Source organism: Dipodomys merriami, unplaced genomic scaffold (genome assembly GCF_024711535.1).
Source record: "Dipodomys merriami isolate MVZ:Mamm:240054 unplaced genomic scaffold, mDipMer1.0.p SCAF_242, whole genome shotgun sequence".
NCBI lineage: Eukaryota > Metazoa > Chordata > Mammalia > Rodentia > Heteromyidae > Dipodomys > Dipodomys merriami.
In genome coordinates this window covers 422,501-443,424 of record NW_027203849.1, presented here as the reverse complement: position 1 = coordinate 443,424, position 20,924 = coordinate 422,501, and the positions used below count along the sequence as shown (strand labels likewise).

At 48.5% G+C, this 20,924-nt stretch overlaps 1 long non-coding RNA gene across 1 annotated transcript in view; it reads left to right on the top strand.

Annotated features, from left to right (window-relative positions):
- Nucleotides 1–1,132: 1,132 nt before the first annotated feature.
- The window catches only part of LOC138835938 (uncharacterized), a 41,740-nt gene continuing 21,948 nt past the window's right edge, over nucleotides 1,133–20,924 (top strand). The window contains exon 1 of the long non-coding RNA XR_011374808.1: nucleotides 1,133–1,357. This is a non-coding gene — a long non-coding RNA (uncharacterized lncRNA). The remainder of the gene's footprint in view (nucleotides 1,358–20,924) is intronic.

The following is a 20,924-nucleotide window of genomic DNA, read 5'->3' as shown; positions in this document are numbered from 1 at the left end:
TCTTGGGTGGCAGAGGGGACACGACTAGAGCTCAGGGCCTCTGCTGCCCAATGCCTCCGACCTTGCCTTCTCCCACCTCCCCTCCAGGCCCACTCTCTGGAGGGTGGGTGCTGCGCTGTCGGACAGCCCAGCCCAGGCCTTTCCCAGACTCAGGGTCCTGGCCTGGGTCGCCGCGTCCCCGGCAGTTTCTTAGAGCAGACAGCACGCTGCGATCCCGTGCGCGGCCAGCAGGGGTCAGCATCCGCGCGCGCGGCCGCGGCGGGCCGGTCCGCGACGCCCCGCAGCCGGCTCCAGCTGTGCGTGCTGCAGCTGCGTGGTCCGGCCACGCGGCCAGCTGTGTCCTCACCGTCCGCCCCTGGAGAAGGCGGTTTGGGCGTGACGGCCAGAGGGAGGGCGGAGAGGGGCGTCCGGGGGCTGCAGGGAGCGCGGGCCTCGGCCCGGGGAAGGCCGCGGTGTGCTTGGGTGCGTCTGCGCGCCTGGTGAGGCGTAGCCCGGGAGCAGCTGCGGGTCCTGGGGGCAGAGGCAGCAGTTTTGTGGTTCTCAGAGCTCAGGGAAGGACTTCCCGACCGCGGAGAACTATTCGAGTGAGAATGAGTTTCCCACTGCGCATCTCGGGAGTCTGATTTCCAAGGACTGAGGTTCAAAGCCAGCCTGGGCAGAAATGTCCACGAGACTCAGCACCAGTTTAACCACCAAAAATCTGGTAGTGGAGGTACATAGCTCAAGTGCTAGAGGACCAACCTGGGGGGGACTAATGGAGAGGACAGAGTCCTGAGTTCAAGCCCCCACTACTGCACGCGCGTACACACACACACACACACACACACACACACACACACACACACACACACACACACACACACACACACACACACACACACACACACACAGAGCTAAGGATAGACTTTAAAATCCATTTTTGTATCCCAGGAGAGCCTTGTGCTGAGCCTGCCCCTAGTACAGCCTATCCCAGAGGACAGGAAATGCAGCCTGGCTAATTGAGCATGTGCTTTCTTGGCACAAACCTCTTAGGCTCCTAATTGGTCCAGCTCAGAGATCAGTGCAAGTCAGTTCATTCTACCTGTGATTGGCCGCCTCAGTTACTGAATAGATGTAGCCAGATCATGGGGGCTCAGCCCCAGCCCACAATTCATTAGTTATGTGGTTTTAGGACAGTAACTTTATCTCTGTGGGTTTGGTTTTCTCATCTGTACCATGGGTCTCACATAACCTACAGTGTTGATGCACTGTGAAGGCCTAGAAGCAGCAAGCTGACTCTAGTAACTAGACCATGAACACTGCGTCTGGATCTAAGGCCAGAAAAAGTGGAAACCACCACCTGACATAAGGCCTTCAGGTAAGGCTCTTGCTACTTCTGGTTGATATATCTCTGCAAAAACCAGGCTCAGGCAGTGCTTTGGACATCCCTAGACATTTGTGAGACCAGCTGTCCCAATACTAATCAGAAGAGTCCTCCTCAGTGCTGATATGGAAATCTACAGATAGTGCAAAGAGAAACTGATTTTTTTTTCCCCAGGGCCGAGGACCGAACCCAGGGCCTTGTGCGCGCCAGTGCCCTTCTGCTGGGCTAAACCCCCAGCCCCACTGTTTGGTTTGTTTAAGATAAGGTCTTGTTATGTAGCTCAGACTTGCCTTGAACTCTTGATTAACTTGCCTCAGCCTCCTGAGAACTGGGATTACAGGTGTGCCCCATCATGCCCAGCTACATTTTGGATTTTGAAATAAACTCTTTCTTAGACTCACAATGGCTGGTGAATAAAGCTGTTACGAGCACTTGTGTATAACCTTGGTCTGGACAAACATTTTCATTTGTCTTGCATACATTTCTAGAAGCATTATTTTGGGAGCATGTGTTTCCCTTGTTCATAGACTTTTTTTTAAATTGAAAATTGTAAGATAGTTGGAGTCTTGCAGCTCTCGTGGGAGATATTTCAGTCGGATTGCAGCAGGGAGCGTGGCTCAGGTAGCAGTGGGAGGTGGTGGTTGTGCATGATGTGTGTGTTTGGGTTGAGGAGGTCTCCGGCCTTCACTTGGGGCTGCACTAGCACACCAGCTCTTCAAGGCCTCTGCTGTAGCTGGAGAGAGGCAGCCATGGCATGATTCTTGGTGGCTCCTTGATGTATGACTGAAATCTGCGTGGGTTTCCATTTAGCAGGTGGTATCTTTCGAAGTTCCTCATGGTGGCTGGTTTCAAGTCAAAGCTGGTGGACTTGAGGCCCCCTGCCTTAGCCCTACCTGGGTCCTGGGTGCTGAGTATTCAGGCAAAGCTCAGGTTTCTGCTGTCCTGACTGTGTCGCTAGATCAGCTCACTTCATGGAGGCTCAACGTTCTCCTTTAGCTGTTTTTCCAGACTGTGGCACCAAGGGACTTTTGTAAGAATTTAAACTAACAGTTTCCATTACATCAAACAATGCCAACGGAGTCTTTATGTGCTGCTTTATTTTTACAGACTAAACTGTAATACTTAATTTAATTTTCGAGTCATCTGCATAAGTTTCCAGGGGAAAGGAGAATGCTCATAATCAGCCCAAATGTCATTGTTTATATTTTGCTATGTTGTCTTACTGTAAACAATTTGGAGTGCTACACTTTCCTCAGGTCTTGAAGAAATCACTTTCTAAAGTAAGTAAAGCAACAAGAACAAATCATAAAACCAGAAAACAGCAACAGTGGAGGATGATGCTCGTGCTGTTAGGATGAGTTATGAACAATATCTCTGTCTTCCCAGTAGAATGTGGACATTTTCCCATCATTCACCAGGCTCAGCCCCATTGCCTCTGGTCTCAGCATCTGTCAGCCATCCTGTGATCTTATTTAGTCCTTACAACCCCTCGGGGGAGAGATGATGGCTATTCCTGTTTTAAAGATGAGTATGTTGAGACTCCATGAGTAGGCGAGTTTTTCTTCCTTTCCATGCTGCCACTTCTGGCTTTTTGCTGGACTTTCCTGCCTGGGCTGGCTTTGAACCACAATCCTCAGATCTCAATCTTCTGAGTAGCTAGAATGACAGATATGAGCCACTGGCACCTGGTTCATTGATTGCTTTTATCTACAAACTCTCTACTGTCTTTTTTTTGGGGGGGGTCAATTGAGGGGCCTGAACTCAGGGCCTGGGCGCTGCCCCTCAGTTCTTCAGCTCAAGGCCAGCGCTCTACCACTTGAGCCACAGCGCCACTTCCGGCTTTTTTCTTTTTGCTTATGTGGTGCTGAGGAGTCGAACCCAGGGCCTCATGCGTGAAAAGGCAAGCACTCTACCACTGTCTTTTAAAAAAAAATATTATACTGCTGTGTCCCCTCTCCTAAAAGCCAGTTGCTAGGTCTGGGCACCCCCTGCATAGGAGAGCATGTTTGTATCTTCATTGATTTTTTTTCTTTTCCATCCACCTCACCTATTGCTGGGAGTCTTATCACATGGACCCCAAAACAACATTTCATGTTGTTCCGATGGTCTCCTATTTTCTGGTCAGGGTTCTTGCTGAAGTAAAGCTCTTCTTGGTATGAGTTACAGATAATCCCTCCCTGTTGGTTACAGAGGGCATTGTTACGTCTCAAAACTTACTGACACAGGCTACCTCATACCCAGGTATGAGCTAGGTTTTGTCCATACTAGCACTCTTAGTGGAATTCCTGTCTTTGTGGAATAAATGCCAGAGGGACTCCATTCTTAGGTCATGATTCCATAGCGATTACCAACTCTGTTCAAGGACTGTGGTCTTGTTCATTCCATTTACCTCTATGGTCTGAGAGAGAGACTGTGGATCGGAAGATTGAGGTGCTCAGTATCATCCTCTCCCATTCTTTGGTGCTCCTTTAGCTATCACTCAATACTAACTTGTGAATGGTTTCTTAGAGCTGGAAAAAGTGGTATGTTATTTACAGAATGATTAACAGATTCTAGCAATCAGTAATGCATTATAACCCTGGTTTATCGAAAGCAGTAAGTCATATGAAATTTCCATGCCTTTTGCACTGATGACCAGTTTTCCTTCATTTTTATCTTGAGTGTGATGAACATTTGTATGTGCCACACACTCTGTAGAACAACAATGGGACCGACTTTTCCTTATTGTGTAGGGAATGGCACTACAGTGGCTCATGAGGCTGTAGAGGAGGAAGAAGTTCTTTTTATTATTTTTTTATTGTGAAAATACTGTACAGAGGAGTTACAATTACATGGGCAAGGTAATGAGTACATTTCTTATCAAGCATTGTAGCCTCCTCCTTTGTTTCCCCTTCCCAGCCTCCCCCTGGAGGAAGGAGTTCTTAAAAGATGTGTTTTTGATCATAGAGAATGGACAGAAGACCCAGACATAGTGGGACAAAATGAGATTCAGAGTCAAAATTGACAAGCAGAATTTCCCCCAGACGCACTGAGTCGGGGTGTCCATCTAGCCTCTTGGTTGATCTTCTGCAATTTGGGTGAACACAACCCATTTCCAGGACACAGGCCCTGAATTCTGCCTGCTGGTGTACCAACATGTTGAAATGAGCCTCTGCCTGGTTGAGAGTTGATATGAACTGACCGGGTCAGAGAGGGGAGGGGTGAGTGGGACAGCAGAGACCTGGGCAGAGGCATGGCTCCTGTTATCTGGGGCTCTTCCTCCTCTGTGTCAGTCCCCCATCTCCACATGGGGCTGGGGTACAGGCTCCGTGAAGGCCAATAGGTCCTCCCTGACGGAGTGGTCCAGACTTATCTATTAGTATAGGCCTTGAACCTACTCTCTTCACAATGCAACTGAAGAAAACCTCAGAACAAAGCTGAGCATGGTGGCGCATGCCTGTAATGTCAGCACCTTCAGAGGCTGAGGCAGGAGGACTGTGCATCTGAAGTCAGTCTGGGCTACGTAACAAGACCTTGTCTCAAAAGCAACAGACAGTACAACCATCACGTGGAATCAGCCTCATGCTTTCATTTGACATCCAGTGAGTGGCCTGGAGCATGATAGGTAAACAACTTTGTTCAGAACCACTTACCTGGGACAAGAGCCAAGATGATTCCTATTCTAAGTCCTAGCTCCTTCCACCCCTCCCCTGTGCGGCTGTTCTGTTTTCTCCTGATGCTCACTCCTGTGAGCATCGGGAGTACCAGTCCTGATAGTTGCTATAGAAGCAGAGACTCTAGCAACTGGACGTTGAAGTTGGAGGTCTCTAAAGGCTGTTTGGAAGTGTTTTCAGTTGACGGTTGAATGATCCCTCCCTCCGCTCTGCCCCTGTCTTCACAGATGTCTGCTCCCTGCTTTCCACTCCATATGCATTCCCCATAAACACCTACAGCACTCTTTTCTTCATGCATTTTTTTTTATTATAAAGGTGATATACAGAGGGGTTATAGTTACCTAGGTCAGACAGAGTACATTTCAAAAGAACAATGTCACCCCTTCCCTTCCTCTCTCCATTTTTCCCTCCCATCATTACCCACAAGTTGGATAGTTTGTTTTCAAATAGTGTCTAGTGAGTCCCACAGCTGCATTTGCTCACCCTTTGTCCCACCAATTCTGTGCATCTTCTTACCCTCCCAAAGACAGATAAAAGAACAAACAAGACAAATGGAAAGGAAAGTGAAAACAGGAACAGAGGGAAAAAAAAACTCATTTCCATTTCCTGGAGTTCATTTTCGTAAACATTATTTTATACGGGCAGCAGCACATGGACCTTGTGCCTCTGTTCCTCTCCTCGGGGTATCCTCCTTTGGTCGCACTGTGCCCACACTACTCTTGAGCCTCCTAGACTTCCTTCAACCCTGGGGGTTTCAGCCATGAGTGAAGATCACTGTAGCGCGGGAAGAGCCATGAGATCAGCATCTCAGGACCCCATCCTGGCCCACAGGGGTCACAGGACCCCTGTGATCTTCAAGTCAGTCACGAATCAATCCTGGTGTGTGTAGAACATCAGCCAGGATGTCTGTCCCTGTGACTTCTCATTCTAATCTGCCCCACCTGTGGCTTGTGAAGACAAATCAGGGGGGAAAAAAGCACCCTCCACACATTTAACCCATCCACTTTGGGCTATAGAGAACCCCCCCTCCCCCCCAAAAATGCTAGAAAAAGGCAGCAGGAATATCTGCAGGAAACGTGGCCAGGCCACAGTTTCTGGATCTCAGCAAGGGCCAAGGAAGGAGGGACCCTCACTGCTCTGCATTTGTCATTTATGAGGGACAAAGGATTGGAGAAAGAGGGAAGCTTCTGGGAAATATTCCCTGAAGTTTGGGGAAACAAATGCCTCCACTTATGGGGAAAGGGAAGGCAATCCCTGCCAGTAGGATGGCATGGTGGAGGGCACAGAGGTGGGGGAAGGGCTGGGCTGATGTACTGGGTGGAAGGCAGGAACCTCTGGAGGGGCCCCAGGAAGCTGAGCATCCTGAGTGGAAATCCAGGCTGAGCCTGCTTACTGCTTGCTGGTCCCCGATGCTGAAATGCAACAGAAGTTGGCAAGCTGTCCAGGAATGTTCAGTGTCGGCTGGGGAGTTAAACAACAGCATTGTGGACGTGCCTTGCTATGTTCCAGGGAGGAGGGAGGCCCAATGACTGAACTACAGGAGGAAATGGAAAATGAGGCTCACATTCAAGTTTTTTGTTGGGGTGAGTGGGGGTGGTCCTGTCTGGAACTTTCTGATGCATCTGGAACATGCAAGCCCCAGTCCTTTCTGAGCCCTGGGGAGCAGGCTACTCAAAGGGTCCACTATTGGATCACCGGAAGCCCCAGGTTTAGGCAGCTCCCTGCTCCATGTGCAGTAGCAGGACTGCACCCTGACCCCTGTCATTAGCTCCCTTTGAGAAGAAGGATGACAGACAAAGTTGAAGCCAGTGACCTGAGTGTGACTGGCTGTTTGGAGTGAAGTGTGGGTGGCGCATCTGATCCCATGGAGGGCTCAGCTTCTCAGGCCTGGCTACCATCTAGAGTTGCCTGAGGATCCTGATAGCCGAGATAGCCACCTTTGAATTCTAACAGGTTCCAAGTAAACCCAGGCATAACTAGTTTTAGAGGATCTGTGGTGTTTTTTGTGGTCCTGGGACTTGAACTCTGGGCCTAGGCACTGTCCCTGAGCATTTGTGCTCAAGGTTAGCTTTTTACCACTTTAGCCACAGCTCCACTTCTGGCTTTTTGTAGTTAATTGGAGAGAAGATTCTCACAGACTTTTCTACCCAGGCTGGCTTCTAACCATGATCCTCAGATCTTAGCCTTTTGAGTAGCCAGGATTACAGGTCTGAGTTGCTGTCGCCTGGCTTTACTTTTGTTTGGAAAATCTGAGTGAACAGAATATACCTTACCTCAGGTTACCTATCATCCACTTAACTTTCAACCTTTGGCCAGCTCTGTTGTGGCACTTCCCCACTGGCCTCCTGGGTTGTTTTGAAGTCACCGTCAATGTCACAAGCTCAGGATTGCATCATCTCCAGGTGGTTCTCCTGTCCAGACAGGGTTGAGACCCACAGATCTAGTCCAATCCTTTCATCTTACAGATTAAGCAACTGTAGTTCAGAAGGGAGCAAAGATTTGCATAAGTCCTACAAAAACCCCTTCCTTAACACCCATGAACAAGTGAACTCAGAAGCTCTATAGAGACTTCTGGAACATCCTTCTCAGAATACTTCTGGCAAAGCTTAGCCTGTCCTGAGCCAAGGCCTCCCAGAGACAGTGTGAGCCTCTGCCTTAGGTGCCAATCGAAATTCTTTTCTTCTGCTTCTGTCTCACCAGGCAGAGCCTAGTCTCATTGTGAGACAACCCACAAACAGCCTGTTTGGATCTTCCTGGCTCTAAGGCTGTTGTGTGTTGTGGCTTCTGGGCCAGGTGGGGCTGACATGACTCAGGGCGGGGGAGCCAGGCTTTCTAACTCACGGGAATCCTCTGAACTCCAGAGAGCTCAGAGAGCACCAGGTGGGAGGGCCTGGGGCAGTGGGTAAGCTGCCCACAGGGGCCGGTAAATAGATACGCTGGGCTTGCTCATACCCTGTCTTTTCTAGTCAGAGGAGGGATGCTAATTGTGAAACCAGGTGTTTGTTGACCTCTTGGAGGGGAAAGGAATGGTTAGTAATGGAAGCAAGCCCCTGTACTGGGCTGGTTTGGGTCGGGGGGTGGGAAATTCTCGGTGGTAACAGCAGCCCCAGAACTGGGGCTTCTGATGGCTTCCATGAATAGGTAAGGGGTTAGATTGTTTGTTTTTTTTCCCCTGTCTTTAGGAAGATTCCTTTCCACTTCACTCCTGCCAGTGTGGGCCTTCAGCCTGCCATTATTCTGAGTGACCTGCAGAGACAGACCAGCCTGACTCCTTGGCTCTTACAGAGGCTGTGGCTGAGCCAAGGTTGAATGAAGAGAAAAGCTGTATGTGTGCTCTAGTCTCAGGAGGGTGGGGAGGCAGGGGTCTGTGTGCCCCTCCCACCAGCCCACATCCCACCAGGGTCTCGTGGGAACCCCTCCCCCAGTAGATAAAGCGTCAGACTCCACATCATCATTTGCCAGTTAGACTAAAATCCACAGGGACTTAAAAAAATTTCGGTGCTGGTGGCACCTGTAATTCTAGCTACACTAGAGACTGAGATCTGAGGATTGAGGTTCAAAGCCAACCTGGATAGGAAAGTCCGATTGACAGCCAAAAAGCCAGAACTGGAGCTGTGGCTCAAGTGGCAGAGAGCTAGCCTTGAGGGGAAAAAAAACTCAGGGACAGCACCCAGGTTCTGAGTTCAAGCCCCAGGATTGATGCATGCACGCACGCGTGCGCGCACACACACACACACACGGACACACGTGCGCGCGCACACACACACACGCACATAATCAGAGGCATCTGGTGAAATTACAGCTGAGGCCTTGACTCAGGGCTGTTACTAATTTTGTCTTGTTCATGTTTAACTATTAAACTACCAGGTAAAACTGGGTATATGTGGGCCCATGTGGGTGTTAGGGGAAGGGCTGTCCAGACTAAGTAAGCATCAGAGACCAACCTCTGAAATCCTGGGGAGAATTGAGGGTGAAATCAACCACTTTGCTCTCCAGCTGCTGGGGAAGACAGGCCTATATGGGAGAGGCCCAAGGAAGCCTATATTCCTGTGTGCTGGCAAGTCTGACTCAGAAGACTGATGTCTGCTAGGTGCAGCTGTCAGAGGACAGAGGACAGTGCTGTCAGATCCCGAGGGGACTTGCTGCAGGTGGTATGAAAGTCTGATAGGACCCAAGGAAAAAAAGCAGTCTCTACACCCCATCTCTGAGTATACATACACCACAGGGTCATCTCAAATCTATGTCCTATCAAACCCAGCCATGGCAGGCAGCTAGACACCTCACTGCACCCTGGAGGGCCAAGCCAAACACCACTATTATTTTTGCAGGAAATGTACAAAATGCATGGTTATATGATTTCAAGCACACATTTAACTTTTATTTGGCCTCCCTTCTTATGTTCTGTGGTATAGAAGAACCCATGACCCTAAACTGGATAGTGGCTACCCTCGAGTCAGGTCCAGAGGATGTGGTCAGGTTTGCAGAGACTGCTAAGTTCTTCCCTGAAAATGGGCCCAGGTTGGAGATAGAGGTGGATGGTGTGCTGAGCAAGGGTGGGTGCTCACCTAGTCCTGTCACGTGTAAGGGCCAAGGGAAACACAAACTTTGCTGAGATGTTTGTGTTCAGCTTCAAGCTGTATGAGTTCACTTAACTTTGTCCTGAGATTCTTCTTGGGGTTTTCTTTCCCCCAATTACAAATCCAGAGTATGGATTGCCCTGGAAAATGGAAACATTTCATGATTGTTCCCAAATTAGGATTTCTTCTCCTCACTGCCGAAGCTTTTAAAGAAAACAAGAAATGTAAGGTAATGGTTACTCAGTCTGCCTGTGGCCAGTTGCCAAGTGATAGAAGGCCATCAGCAGTTTGGAAATATGGGCTGTCCTGCTGAGCATAGTTGGTGTGGTCAGGGAATCAGAGGGACAGAGGTGGCGCATTCCTGGCTCTTGAAGGGAGGAAAATGTGCGACCAGGTCCAGGTGGCTCTCCTGTTGGCAGATACCAGGTAGTCTTTGGAAAGAGACAGTGTTGTGGTGCTGTGTAGCTGTGGCCAGCCTGGACCTTGCTGGCTAGCTGTGAGTTTGTCTCAGCTTGCTAGTCCTTCTCTCTTCCTCATTCCATGAGAAAGCCCAACCTTACTCTAGCCTAGGACTTCTGTCTTTGTGTACTAGCCTCTGGTCACCTACTCTGCCTCCCCTGCAAGCCAGCAAAGGGCTCCTTAGCAACTCTAAAAAGATGCTCATTGATTGGTTTGTTTCCCTCTGCCATAACCCTGTGTTCAGTCTGCCTCTCCCATGCACAGGGAGTGGGCATCTTTTCATCTGTCCTGAGCACTTACTTGCCTCCTTGTTTCTTTAGCCCCAGAGGTCTTTCTCCTAACTTACCAGATCCTGAGGCCAGCTCTGGAGAGAAAGGGAGAGAGAGAGAGAAGGAGGGAAAAGGAGAAAGAGAGGAGATGAGAGAGAGAAAGAGAGAGGAGAGAAAAACGGGGCATTTAAAACTGTGTTCCCAAGTGGAGTTCTCAGCTTCTGCTTTCTAAATCATTACCACCACCAGTTCTGCCTCTGTGCCTGGTAGGGCTGCCCATAGAAGGACAAAGGCCTCCAAATGGACTTGGCCCATGCCCTGGATGGTGGCATTCCAAGTGTGCCAAGTCTACAGCAGAGCAGCTGTCTTTGGTGCATGACACCCAGGCCTCACCTCCTCAGCCAAAGGCCCAAGCACAGGACGTCTCATCTCTCATGCTGCTCCCAGCTCTCACCTCGAAGTCTTCTCCTGGCAAGACCACAGCTCCTCCAGAGTACAAGGAGCTGCGGGGAGGGGGGGGGTCTGGGGGGGTAGAAGTCAGCTTCCTTTATTTTCTGTTCTCCTAATGCTCATGGGACAAAAGAGATCGGGGTGATTTTATTCTCTCTGAACAAGAAGGCTATAGCCCAGTACCCTATTGAGCCAAACCTCTCCTGTCACATCTTGGGTCCTATAGAGCCTATGGAGCAAACAAAAAATGATCTTCAACAATGAGATATATGTTCCTATTTGATGCCAAAAAGCCATTGTTTCTCCAGAACAAGCCACAGGATAGGGGAATGTGTGAGGCTGGAGCACTGGAGAAGAAAGGTGTCAGCCAAGAGCACCAGGGCAGGGTTCCAATGACAAGACGCCTGACCTTGGCCCCTGTGAGTTAGGCAGCTGAGAAACAATCAGCAAGGCATCCGAGTTTGTCAGGCATTGAGTGTGTGCAAGGCGTTGACAGGAAGGCTATGCATGAGGAAGCTAAAGTGTCCTCGCCCCCTCCTGGGAGCTTGGGAACCCATTGGGGAAATGAGAACAACCTAAATTGCACTTAGAGCAGTGGGGATTCTGTGCGACCTTGACCTCTCCCTGACTCTGTGAATGGGCAGGAAGTGTGGTAGACTGGGAGCTTGTTCATTTGTGCGTGCTCCCTAGCCCACCTGGAATGCACTAAGTGCTCAGTACATTCATTCTGAAGGAATAGATGGGGAGGGGGGGTTGGTGGGAGAAGGGAAGTTAAGGCTAAGTGTGAAGGATGGTAGGATCGTCAGGTGCCTAGAAGAAGGGAGGGCCTTTCAGGCTGGAATGTGGCATGGTGGCAGGAGGGGGCTGGACAGACCTGCTGTTGGCTGACAACTCGCTTGCAGCAAAGCATTTAATGTCTGAATTCTTTTCTTGGAGGGCAGCGGATTGCAGTCAGCCCATGGCATTTCAACCCATCTAGCCAGGGACTCCTGGCTATGCCTTCTTCTGTGTCAGCCCACGGTCTGGAGGACCTAAGTGGACTCAGGGAGTAGCCTGAAGCCCCAGGCTCTGAAGCAGCAGCATTGAAGCGGAGCTTGGCAGGGTTGCAGCCTCAGCAGCAGGTAGCCCAGGGTGTGGGTGGGAATACAGATATTTTGTTCAGGGAAGTGGGAGTAATTTAGAGTTCTTTATGGAAAATAGGATAGGTTAGCTCATTTATTACTCATGCAGTCTTTTCAAGGGCAATGCAGACTGGATGCTAACCTAAAAGCATTTTGCCAACAAAGATTCTAAATGTCAGAGGGACTCAAGAGATGTCACCTGTAACACCTCCCTTTTTGGTGCAGAAAGAGTGGCCATGGAGAGCCAGTGCACGACCGCAAGTGTGTTCCTGCAGCCTGGTGATAACGCTTTCATGATCCTTGTTTCCTTTTTTTTTTTTTTTTTAAATTACTACAGACTCTAGGCTCCAGTGTGCTACTATAGAACTAAAACTGAGGAATAAACATGTATCTTTATTAGCACTGGCTGGGTTCTCCTCTGTCTGCTCCCAAATAAAGTTATTTGGTCTGACTCTAAACCTTCTGGAGTAGATAGAGGCTAGAGCTGGAAGTTCTACTAGTTATCACTGTCCCAATTTATCTAAGTCCACAAGCCAAGGTTAATAGGATCCCTTCACTGCTACTTCTGATCTTATGGACATTAGGTAATGAGATGACTCAGTCCTTTGGGTTCTCCTGTTTTCAAATGTATCACGCAGCCAGTACCTAGAGAACTATTAGGGATTATTGGCAGAGAAGGAAAATGAACAGGACAGAATTGTTTGTCTCACCTGAGTGCTGGTGGTTCATACCTGTAACCCTAGCTACTCTTTCTAAAGATGACAATTTGAAGCCAGCCTGGCAGAAAGTCTGTAAGATTCTTATTTTCAATTAACCACCCCAAGAGTTAAAGGTGGAGCTATGGTTCAAGATGTGAGTTAAAAAAAGCTGAGTCTGAGCAAGAGGCTCTGAGTTCAAGCTCCAGCATTAGCACAAAGAAAAATTAATGGGCTGGGAAGGTGACTCAGTGGTAGAGTGCTTGCCTTGCATGCATGAGCCCCTGGATTTGACTCGTCAGCACCACATAAGCAGAAAAAGTTGGAAGTGGCGCTGTGGCTCAAGTGGTGGAGCGCTAGCCTTGAGCTGAAGAGCGCTCAGGCCCAGAGTTCAGGCCCCACGACCAACAACAACAAAAAGAAAAATTATTTGCTTCAAAAAGTACAGAGAGGCTTGAGAGATTAACATGTTCAAAACAATAAACTAGATGGTCAGGGTGGTAATTAAAGTTGTTGGTTCCCCATCCTCCCCCTCTTCCCCCCTCCCCCTCCCCGCCACACACCCACAATTTGGCCATCACTGGCCTCTTCAGGAGATGACACCGTGCAGCAGGAAAACCCTAGAGTGACTGGGTTGAGGGTGGAGAGCAGAACTGCCCCTAGCAATAGGAAGCAAACTCAGAGACAGAAAAACTTCCCACTTCAGGATTCACACAAATCAGGTAGTCTTTCATCTACAGGTGACTGGCCATTTCCTCCTCCTCTTCCATTAAAAGAATATTAGCTAGTAATAGCCAACATTATTATTTGTCAGGTACTATCTGCTTTAACAGCTTGTTCCCGTGAATAGCTCAGTGAAATAGGTACTATGGTTACTTCCTTTTCTGGATGAGGAAACAGTGATTCCAGTCAGATGCAGTCCCAGAGACAGAACCTATGTAACGGATTCCAGGTTCAGGTTCCTGATGGCGTGCTCGGCTGCTCCCTGTGAGACCCTGCTGAGGACCTGGCCAGGACTAGTAGCAGAGTGAGTATAGAGACTGCAACAGAGATGACAGGCAGCCCGTGATCTGGATGCTCCGGCAGGATAACCCAACACAGCAGCAGAATCAGCAGCTACAGCAGAGACCTTGCACCTAAGACCTCGTAGCAGCAGAGCCAACACAACCCACGCCATCCCCATCCCTTCCACTGCCTGGAAGGAGGAAGCAGAGGAGGTAGCCTCCCCCAGCTCTTGCTGACTAGTTGGCAGGCCCACACACTTTCCTGCTGCTGATATATCTGTCATGCTAACCAGGTAGGTAGACTACATACAGCACCTTGGTTTTCAGACAATCTCAGGAAGAAGATAACTGGGGCCAGTGGGTGGAGAATATCTCAGCAAAGGAAATGTTGGTGGAATTAATTACCTGGTAATCTCCAGAAAGGATCACAGAGAGAGGATCTGGATTTGCTTGCTTTGGAATCTTCCAGAAGAGAGGGAGAGGAGTAGGGCTTCGAGGAGGAGCTGAGGCTTCAGCTGACCCTTGAAGAAAGTGTGAAAGTAAGAGGCTTGGGTTGGAGGTAGGAGGTGGGCCTTGCCGGGACCTGGGGTAGCCAGGCAGGGATGGGGCGGGGCATTCATCCATCTGTCAGCTTCTGGAGGAGCAGCCTGTTAGCCTTTGATTCCTTAAGAAGCCTAGCCCTGCTGGGCTCACCACAGAGCCTCATTTTACATCCTCTTTATGAAACTGAAGCCCCCCTCTCCCCCCAAATCCTGATTTTCCTTCTATGAGAGACAAAATTTCCAAAATAGCTGTTTTTTTTTCTGCTGAGTTCTCTGATAGGAAAACTGTATGCATAGGGATATTTAAATGAGTCTATATCTGGTGAGAACATCTCTGTCTCTGAAGCATTTGCAGCCACAGAATCCTGTGTCCACAGTCTTGCAAAATGCTCTCTCCAAACTCAGCCTGGGGCCTCTGCCACCCACACTGAGGCTGCTTCTCTCTCAAGAACAAATAATACTATAGCTCCCTCCAGGCCATGGACTCACGGTAGCATTCCTTCATGAAATACCAGCTGTGAAGGGCCTTTATTGAAATAAACACAAGGCAGCAAATGAGGAACTGAATAAGGAGCCCTGACTGGTGGAAAAGCTTCCTTCCCTGCCTGCAGGAAGCTGAGGTTACCTGTAATGAGGGCAGCCTAGGCTCCGTGGGCTGGCAAGGTGACAAACTTTCCAGTGTTAGCACTGGAAGTCCCACATCTCAGAACTATTTCCCCTGGTTATCAAACGGGGACTGTGGTCACTTGCTCATGATTGGGGTTTTCTTTTTCTCCTCATCTCTTTCCTTGCTCCATCTCAGCCCTGAACACAGACTTTCAAAAATAATCTTTTATTCAATGTAAAATGAAAATAACAATAGTGAAAAAAAAAGGAACCATGGATCCTTTCTAGAAGCTCTTTAGATGCTCATTTTTGTTTGTTTGTTTTTGTTTGTTTGTTTAATTTTGTATTGGTACTGGGGTTTGCACTCAGGACCTGGGTGTTTTCCCTGAACTCTTTTGCTTAAGGCTACACTCTACCACTTGAGCCAGAACTCTACTTTCCGGGTTTGTGAGTGTGTGTGTGTGTGGGGGGGGTGTTAATTGGAGGTAAGAGGATCATAAACTTTACCTGCCAGGCTGGCCTTGAACCTCAATCCTCAGATCTCAACCTTCTACATATGTAGGATTACAGGCATGAGCCACCTGTGCCCAGTTACTTTGGGAAGTTTTGAAAAAGTTCCAGTGCACAGGACCACCAACAACAATGAAGCCTGGCTTTCCCCAGGTGTTTTTCTTGTATTTTCAGGTTGGGACCAGAGCCCATGGTCAGCAGGAAAGGGGCTGCCTAGTTCTGGTTATCCCTAGTTTTTGCCAGACCAGACCTGCTGAGTCTTGATAGGTCAGGAGGTAACCCCTTAGGTCCTAAGGGATGCTTACTCAGGAATTAGCCTCCGAATTGCAGAGTATGAAACTGTGTTTTTCCAGAAGGAAACTCAGGATTCTTTTTTCGTGTTTTGGAGAGAAGCTGCGGCGCCTGTTTCCAGGGGGCTTTGGTGGAGAAGCTTGCCACACAGTTGGCCCAGTGCATCTTTCTAGAGGGACAGCCTAGTGCAGATGTTCTCTTCCTTGGACCTGGGAACTTCCTGGGATCCCTGCCCACCCACTTCTAGCCTCCTAGCCTTGCTTCAGTAAGTTGCTCACCTGGGCTCTTTTCTAGGCTGTGTTCCTTGGTGGTCCTGGGTTTCCCATTTGTCACCTCTGTGAGAGAGAAATTAACAGTTTTGCCAGATCCCATATAAACAGGAAGGCAAGCTGTTAACAAGAGCCTCCTGCCCCGCTGCCAAGCCCACAGCTCTGTTTCCTCCCCTGGAGCCTGCCAATTGTGAGCGGGAGAAAAGCAGACAGTGGCTCTCTCTGGGCACTGGATGGGCTCCCTTGTGGCCACTTGAATGCCAGTGTCGGGGCTCTCTGACAGCTGGGCCTGCAGCTGGCTGGCTTTGGTGCTTTGAGGGACAGCTAGGGACATCCACTGATTAAATCGGGAACAAAGCAATAATACAGTAGTGGCTGTGCGCCCCAGTGCCGCTATGTTGTGGAATGCCTAGATGGGGGCAGGGAGGCCATTGGAAACTGTACGAATGTGCAGGCAGGGCAATGTCAAGCATGTGCTGGTGCTCATTAGAAGCTGGGAGAGGGAGCCCCCTCCCCATGCTCCCCAAATGCTCCTCAGTGTTCTCAGCATCTCCCACGGTGGCAGAGTCCTGGTCACCCCCTGCAGGTTCCACAGCTATCCTGACTGGGGTGGTTTGGCATGCTGCTGAGCTGCAAATGGGTCACACATTGCCAACAAGATAGGGAGCCCCTCAGCCTTTGAGATAGCAGGTTTATCCACACTGTAACGTATGGGGCAAAACAGACCCTTTTTTACCTTGCAGGTCATGATTTGAAAAGTGTGCTGTGGATTCTATGTAAACACCATGCAAGCCAGGGGCTGTATTTACGCTCTGGAAACCAAATTGGGCAATAGTTGAAGATGGGGTCACTTAGCCCACCACTGCTAGCAGCACCATCTCCAATTAAAGTGATGTTTAGTCAGAACAACTGTGTATGCGTGCGTGTGCATACGCCCAGGCATGCCAGAGAAGCTAAATACATTCATGTAATAAATGAAGTAGAACAAAGGTGAGCAAGACACCAAAGGGATTGATCTAGAGTAGCTGGGTGATGTCTGGGGGACAAACAAAAGGAAATTTCCCAAGTGTTGGATGCCCTTTGATATATCTTGTGTGTGTGTGTGTGCGTGTGCATGTGTGTGCACGTGCGGGCACACACCAGATTTATAGCTTGAACTCAGCACCTGCATGTTGTCCCTAAGGATTTTTTTGCTCAAAGCTAGCACTTGACCACTCGAGCCTTAGCTTGACTTTTGGCTTTTTGGTGCTTGCTTTGAGATAAGAGCCCCATACATTTTCCTGTATATGCCGGCTAGGAATCCTGATCCTCAGATCTCAGCCTGCTGAGTAGCTAGGATTACAGGTATGAAAAACAGGTACCTTGATGATTTTTTCACAAATGCTAGGAATTGAAATTCTTGCTAGACTATGCACTGAACTTCCTATAAAGACTGAGCTTCATGGTGTACTAAGACCTATTGAAGTTATACAAAAATGTTACTTTTCCTATGCTAGCTGTCCTTGGCAGCTGAGGCCTAGATAAGGGACTAGATGGAGCTTGATTATTTTGGAGTTCATTTAGGAGATTCCAGGGAGCAATGCTGAGTGACTGGGGGGCAGAGAGGGAAGAAAAGTTGATATAAAAAGTATTTTTGCAGCCGGGCGCTGGTGGCTCACGCCTGTAATCCTAGCTACTCAGGAGGCTGAGATCTGAGGATCACGGTTCAAAGCCAGCCCGGGCAGGAGAGACCGTGAGACTCCTATCTCCAATAAACCACCAGAAAACCGGAAGTGGCGCTGTAGCTCAAGTGGTAGAGCGCTCGCCTTGAGCTGAAGAGCTGAGGGACAGCGCCCAGGCCCAGAGTTCAAGCCCCACGACCGACAAAAAAAAAAAAAAAAAAAAAAAAAAAAAGTATTTTTGCAGCCATTCCTGAGGCTCCAGTTGGAGCATCATCCTACTCAGGACTTTTGAGGAGTGTGGAACAATCTCTCAGGATTGTCCTGATGATCATCCAGAAGAGACATTTAACCATCAGCTCCCATAACTCATTTTTGAGGCTTACGATAGTGCTTTAGTTCCCCCACATACGCGAGCTAAGGGGGATCCCATAAATGTCCTTGGCACCATAGAAACACCAAAAGAGAGAAGGCAGAGATACGGGCCTGTTCTTGAGTCAAGAGCTGTGAGAATGAGGTCAACATAGATTGTGATTGGAATGAGATGTGAGGTCAAGCATCTTGTCTATCTTTACCAAAAACTTTGACAAGGTCCCCCGACTTCATGCATGAAGTGACTGAACTACAGTCAGATGAGGTCTTAAGCCAAGCTGCAACAGGAAAGTGCAGGGCCTACTTGCATTCTGTTATGTTCCTTTCTTACCTTGAGGGGTCTCCTGACCTATGCACCTTCCCTTCCCCCATTGCAGCAGTTGCAAAGTTCCTGTAATGGCATTTCCTAGAACTGTCACCATATCATTCTCTTTCTTCAGGGCTCTTCTGCCCTATTGCCTGGGTCTTAGGAGCCCCCAGTAGCCCCACCAAACTGCCATGAAAATTCCTACCTCTTACTGGAAGGATCTCTGCTTACAGCTATCAGGCAAAATATGATTAAACTACCTCACATAGTTGGGCCCCAAATAAGTGACACTAGTAGTAGAACTTCAAGTGAGCAGGTCCATGGAAGAGAGATTCGTAGACAGAGCTGGGAGCAAGATCAAAAAGCCAATGAGAGACACCTTGATGAAGCTCCAAATTGAACTCATGTTTTGTCTCAGCTTAAGTGACAGAATGGGAATTCTTCCTTGCTTAGCCAGGATTGCCTGTTATGAGTTCTCTTCAGCTCAGAGAAGGGAGCAGCATGTACTGCTTGTGGCTTCCTGTAGAGAGAGGGTAGGAATGAGGAAGTCCAGAGAGCTCTGTTCTGGAAAGCCCTGTTCTGGTCCCCTGTTCTGGGGACCCACCCAAGTCTTTGGGCGTAGAAAGGTACAAGGCGAGAAATTCCCATCTTGTACATTTGTGCATGTGAACACCACACTCCTTGGTGTTAACCTGGTATGTAGGCACACTGAAATGGACTTCTGCTTGATGTATGCAGTCAAACTTCCCTTTCCAAGAATCTTGTAGAGTGTGTGGGGGCATTCCTGTTGACCTTGGGCAGGTGTGAGCCAGTAGTGGATCATTAGTAATAGAAGAGGATAGTCCTGTATATTTCACTTACTGTGCCTATCACAGAGAGGGCAAACTATGGTTAGTGCTGTGAGGTTTGAGTCTTTGAAAAATTATTGGTTTGTGAAGGTTACCTTACAAGTTAGTTATAGCACTAAATTTTATCTGAATTTTACTTCTCTTGAAACAATTTCCCCCCACCAAAGGAAACTCACAAAGGGAAGTGCAGAAAAATTGGGCCCTGGTTTTATCAGTCAGGGTCCAAAGTGAAATGCAGAACCATTTACAGATAGCTCCATGTGTGTATGTATGTATGTGTATGAGTATGTGTGTGTGCACATGCACATGCGTGTGTGTGTGTGAGAGAGAGAGACAGAGACAGAGACAGACAGAGAGAACCAGAGACAAAGACAAAGAGATAGAGAGTCACAGATACAGACACAGAGAGACAGACATGGAAAAGGATTTGACTTTTCAGAATTGTGGGGGCTGGTGAAGGAGTGTCTGTGAGGTTGTCTTTGTATCTAATGCTGGGGTTTGAAGGCCTCAGGGAAGGTGGTTAGAAAGGGAAGGAGAATAAGGTCAAGCTGCAACCACAAGCTCAAGGTACAAGCCAAGAGAAAGGGCAGATCAGGGCCAGTGTTGATTCTTGCCCCTGATGGATGATGTGAATGTTCTTTACAGAAGCTTGGTCTCCCTGACACAGAACCAAACACACATCTGTTAGGGAAGCTGACAAAGCTGAGAAGAATCCAGAACAAGGTGCAACTGTTGTAAGCTTGACTGTTGTCCCATATAAATGAGGAGAACTATCAGATAAATGACCATGTTTGTAAGGTACAAAAAAGCTGCTGCCTTAAGTCCATTTTTCAAATCTCACACTGCAGGGAGCCGGGGCGAACGCAATTAGACTCCGCCCACTCCCTTGCAGCTTTGAGGTCCATATTAGACAGTGCTTGGCGGGACGGTGGGTCCTGGGCTTTGCGCATGCGCGAGCCACGTAGAGTCCCCAGCCAATCCCGTGGCACCTGGTGACGGTGAAAGGCAGACGACCAATGATAGAACGACCCATGTTCCTATTCCCTATATAAGCGGCCATGTTTTGGGAGCACGCTCTCTCCCGCTCAAGCTCTCCTACAAGTAAGAAGGCTCTCCAATAAAGTGTGATCTGAGAAGACTCCTGGTGTGGTGGTCGTTCTTCCTCGCTGGTCGAGAAGGCGTTCGCCGCATCACACAAAAAGCCCTTTTGGCATAGCCTATGCAGAAACATGCAGGAAAGGGAATTCTGGGAAATGTAGTTCGACTTAGCCAAATGGACACATTTGAAAGCCACTACTTTCCCAGAACAATATATTAACTTACTGTTTGGCAAAATCTGTACTGCTATCATTTGAGCAGTGTATCAGGTGATTTACTAATAATCCTGTGAGAAAAGTATTCCATCCCCATAAAATTACAGAGAACATGTTATTCTCTAACAGCATCTTGCCCCTCTCTTTTGGGGTACTTCATTTTGTACAGTCTATGCTTAGTCAAAAGGACAAATAGGTATCCAGCCGTGGCCAATCAGGACATAGCATCTTGACCACATTCAGCCATAAGCAGTTACCGAGTCATTCAGAAACTTTCCAGATGTAGTCTTTTCTCTAGGAGGTTGTCACTTTATGTCTTAGTCGCCAAGTTACTCTGTAGAGCAGGTTTATCTGAAAGGTAGACAGATAGCAGCATTGTGTTCTTGTTGGGTTCCTCCTCACCCATCACTGGGGATTAAATCCAGCATTTACACATAAACATGCTCCCAGGCCTTTTGTTTGTATTTTTGTCTTCAAGATAGGATTTCTGGCTAATTTAGTAAGGATTGGCCTCAACCTCAAGATCCTCCTACCTCTGCTTCCCAGGTAGCTTGGATTACAGGCTTATACTACCATGCCTAGCTGAGAAAGAGCCTTTACATTCAACCATTCTTAAA